Here is a 4961-nt window from a genome sequence, read left to right as displayed (position 1 = left end):
AAAGTTGGGATATCTTATACCCCATCCGGGCTTAATTAGAGTTTATAAAGATCACTGGCAGTTGCAATAGAAATATTGTATGTTTCCTCCCCCCGGTGACTTTCCCTAGTTCTTTTATGAGGGCCTTTAAAACTCATTTAAGTCTCGCTGAAGTTATTCATAAAGATAGATACCAGCCATTCTCCGGGAGAGTCTGATCCTCTGCACCTTCCTCTTCCCCCAACATTTCTTGGATAAGTGCACACAGGTCAGTTCCAAATTCTGTCGCTTCTCCTAATAGGCTTTTCAAAGGAAATTCCCTCAAGCAAGGAGGTCACTGGAAACACATACAAAACTCAAGACGTCCACACTCGGGGAATTTTGGCCGACTTGGGCCAAAGAGTAAAAAATGAACTGTTTGGTAACTCCAAACCCACAGAAAATGCTGACACATGGTGTCTTCGCACAGAAGATATTAACACTCTGCGAGGGTGAAAAATTGAACAGATGGCACCTCTAAATGCAAGGCTCATCGAATCTATTTCCACTCAGGTTTCTCGTAAACTTTTATTTTAAATTTGGTGCTAAGAACAACAACAAAAAAAGGTGTGTTAATGGCACCATCCAGGGACAAACTTGCAAGGAGCTTCTCTTTCAGAACTTGATTAACGTGCTTTCTGATTCAGCCTGCGGTTCTCATCCTTTTCCTGTTCTTAGGTTTTTCTGGGAACCCATTAGGGAGAGATTCAAAGGCTAACAAGTCCCTATTGAGATAACAAGTATACTGAGGCTCATGGTGAGACAAGACCTCTGGAGCACTTCCCATTGAAATGAAAACCCAAAAGCATCCTCTCTCTGGCCCCCTGTCTTGCCTCTTCTTGGATGTCAGCAATAACAATTTTATTGAGCTGTGGCGACGGGTAATGGGCCGAACAAAAATCTTGTTCTGTGACTATTGTTGACAATGACCTACAACTTCATTGTTGAAGCAAACTGTCCAAACCTATCCATCTTAAATGTAGCTGTTAAGTCTTGAGCTGACTCCAACATGAGGATATTTCGGAATGTTTAAAATCTACGATCCCATCCCTCTGCCTATGTGACATAATGACTTGGTTTATTTTTTTTATTTATTTTTATTTATTTATTTTTATTTTTTAGGACTTGGTTTATTGTGTTGTTCCCAGGACAGGTATCCGGGGAACCGGGTTTTTTATCTTGACACATGTTCATGTCTTATCTTCACAACCAAATCCTAAGGACCCTCAAGGCAGAGACTGTATCTTATACTTCTGTAGAGTATCTTCACTGCCCCTGCTGTGCGAATCACGTGAAGCACTCACTAAATGGGTGTCAACTGAGCTCTCTAGTCCAGTCTAAAATGAGAGTAGACTGATTCCAAGTAGAAAATTTATAAATATAAAACCTTAGAGACCAAATGTTCAGGAAAGTGAGTGCTAAACAAAATAGCTGTTAAAAAAAGAACAAATAATGTTGTAAGGAAGCTCTAGTTTGAGTCCTATTGACATCCTTTGGGTGTTAGCTACCAGAATTTCTATGGAATAAGCAGGTAATCCCATGGAAGTCCAAGTGCATGCCCAGCTTTATCACTCTGCTCTGTCCTGGTCACAGAAAATCGCTGCGTCTGTTGAGTGTACGAGTACAAGGCACAGAAACTGACACTGGATCATTTAAATTTCAGTGGGTTTTGGGTAAATCACAGTATCTCTAGGAGCCCAGAAAATGTGCCTGGGGATAGGCAGCCAAGAACAAGGCCCAGGTGATGCTGCAGAGCCAGGCTGGTGACTACCACTGTGCCAGTCACAGGGGACACATCCCAAGGTTGTACCACAGTGCTCCCCTCACCACTGCTGAGGGTTAGTTGCTGCCCCTTGAATCACCAGGACAGCTACCTCTGGAGCTTGGATACACCTGTTGCTGCTGCCGATCCCAGTCCCTGGGTCGAACCTACTTCTTTGCTGCACCAGCTTCTAATTCAAGACTGAGGGCTTCCCTTCCTGTGATAAGTACAGATGAAGCTGTGGGTTGGGCCCTAAGGGTAAGGGAAGCTGGCAAACAAGAATCTGGCACTTTGGGCTTTAATAGGGTGAAGAAGTCATGTATCATTCTGGACCTGCCTGTTTTAGGAGGTGGTCTTCTCTCTGAATAGGATGGGGTTCAAATGCTGGGCACACATAAACAGTGACAAATGCCTGCTACCTTCACTGTCCCAACAATCGGGAGTTCTCTGCAGGATTGGCTCTCCCTTTGCTCCTCTCAATCCATCTGGCTCAGTTACCAAGTAGCCTCCACCGTGCTGATTCTCTGCCTGCTTGCCTCGTGCCCTGGGAGCAACGGTGGCATCCCCTCACTCTTATGTCCTCAGTGCCCAGCAGTCCCTGGCAGACTCAATAAATACTTGACTGATGAATAAAAGTTTGTCTCCTTGGAAGCTGGCCTCTAGGAAGCTTACAAAGAAGGGAAGTTGGGGCAGTGGGAAAAGTTCTTGCCTTTTACATTCTTTTTGTTTTAATAATTTATTTTTTTATTCATGAGAGATACACAAAGAGAGGCAGAAACATAGGCATAGGGAGAAGCAGGCTCCCCAGGGGGAGCCTGATGTGGGACTCGATCCCAGGACTCCAGGATCATGACCTGCCCCAAAGACAGATGCTCAGCCATTGAGCTACCCAGGTGTCCGCCCTTTGCATTTCTTAATTGCAGATTCCAGGGCATCCGTGAGCTGGAAACTCTGTGCAAGTTTTGCATGCATGCGTACATGTGCATTTCTCTGGGGAGAGAATCCATTGTTTACACCATTTTCTCAGAAGAATTGAAGACCCCCGAAAGAACCCCTAATATAGTCAGCATCTATTTATGTTTGAGGCCTGTTTAAAGGAAGACATGCTCGCTCTGAATACTTCGAAAACACATCAAAATCCTGTAATGGGGTGATTCTGTGGAACAGAGCACAGTGTTCCTTTCTGTTATTTATTTTTTTTTGAAAGATAAAATATCAGCACACATGCATTTATCAAACTAGAAGAAATGTGGAATCAGTAGCAGGAAAACAGAGCTTGAAACACAAGTTGGAATTCAGGCCCTACCATTAGTTACACATCTTGGACAATTAGTCAACCTCTCTGGAACTGGCCTTCTTTATGAAGCAATTTCATGTGAGTCCTACTTCAGAAGCTCACTGGAAAGATAAAATGAGATGGTCTGAGCAAGCATTCGGCAAACAATTAGAGCTTGATGGACGACATTTCCTTCCTCCCTATTCAAAATATCTGGCAATCATACAGATGAGATTTCTAAGTTGAATTTGTTCTAGTCTTAGAAAGAAGTCCAGTCCTAGAACATGACACCATTCTTTGTCTCTGATTTCAGTGTTTGAGTATTTGATGTTGGGATTCCTCTCCACTTTCAATGAGTCCTGAGGACCACAGTGGCATGCCGGTTATGGTGTCAGTGGGATGTTGGCAAGTGAAGTTCTTTAGAAAGTGAGCGGCCTTCTTTTACAAAACGAATAACCTAGGTAGATAGAAAACATCAACTGGGAGGGTGGGGTGGATATGTCAAGGCCCCTCCCCACTCAGAGCAAAGGTCCCTCTGAACCTGTCTTCCAGAGATTCCTTCCATTCCCAGACCCCCCTCACCTGCCTGCAATTTTCTTTCCTTTGGGCCACATGGCCAATGGGTTGGAGAACCAGTCAGGGATTCATGGGGGGGAAAAAGATACAAAAATTCATATTTTTGCCACCTCTAAGTCCTGACACAGACAATACTTTTGAAAAGCACTTTCACCAGACTAGAGAAATCATAACAAAATAGCTAAAGCAAAATTCACATGAATCATTCCTGTCCTGGCATGATGCAGTGGATGTCCCTCTGCCTGGAAAATTGGTCCTGCTAAGCCAAGGTGAAAGAGAAATAGAACTGACCATGGCTTCATGGCTTCATGGGGGCCTACAGGATGGACAACTGCTGCCCTAGAAAATGTGAATAATTTATTTACAGTTACACAGCTTAGAAGGAATGAAACCAGGCGTTTGACCCAGAGGTTCAGATCTTAACCAGATCCCTGCTTTAACCATCATGCTGCCTTTGAGGTTCTGGAGTGAGTTTAATATTGCCCAGAGAGACGCCTCCATTTGCTACATGGCACCCACTCTTGTCTATTGGGTCCTACCTCATAGAGCCCGAAGCTTAAGAAAAGGGCATTTATGACAACCAGGGAGACTGCATCCTCCTCCTCTTGGCTGGGGCAGATCTCTCAAGTATAGAAAGGTTCCAAAGACACTTACCCATCAGAGGGAAACACCCATATCTAGACCCTATGTTGAAGACTGATACCCCTGACAGACAAAAAGCTCTGAAAGCAAAGTAGCAATGAGAATTTGCTGCCATCAGAACAAATCTATGATAACAACTCTTCTCATTTATTTAAAAATAATGAAGGCAGGATCATCTATATCAACTGAGTGGGTTTTGAACAGTTTCATTTGTTCATATAAGAGTCTCAGCAGTGATCCAAAACATAGCATAGACATCGTGATGTAAATAAGATGGATTTTAGATTTCTTTTTCATTATCAAAGAAAAAGTTACATTTCAAAACATCTTTGAAGGAGATTTATTTTGTAGTTTTAAACACTGCCCCCCTGAGAATCCTTGAAGTTGGGGAGGCCATCCTACTTCCCAAATTCACCTCCCCTTTGCCTACTGTATTCATGTTCTCCCCACCTCTTCTGATGCCCGAGTCTCTACTACTAAACTGGTCCTGAGAACAGTAGCAGCTTCTGAGATATTTTTAGAAATGTGGAATCTCAGAGCTACTGATTAAGACTACGTTCAGTAAGATCCCTGGTGGTTCATACATGCAGTAGAATTCTAGAAGCATCTCCTATGGCACATGTTGTCAGCCCTCATCTCACATTTGAATCACCCGAGGAGCTTTAAAAGCTATTGAAGTCTGAGCTC

Source organism: Canis lupus, chromosome 28 (genome assembly GCF_003254725.2).
Source record: "Canis lupus dingo isolate Sandy chromosome 28, ASM325472v2, whole genome shotgun sequence".
In the NCBI taxonomy this organism is placed as follows: Eukaryota; Metazoa; Chordata; class Mammalia; order Carnivora; family Canidae; genus Canis; species Canis lupus.
This window is presented reverse-complemented; position numbering follows the sequence as displayed.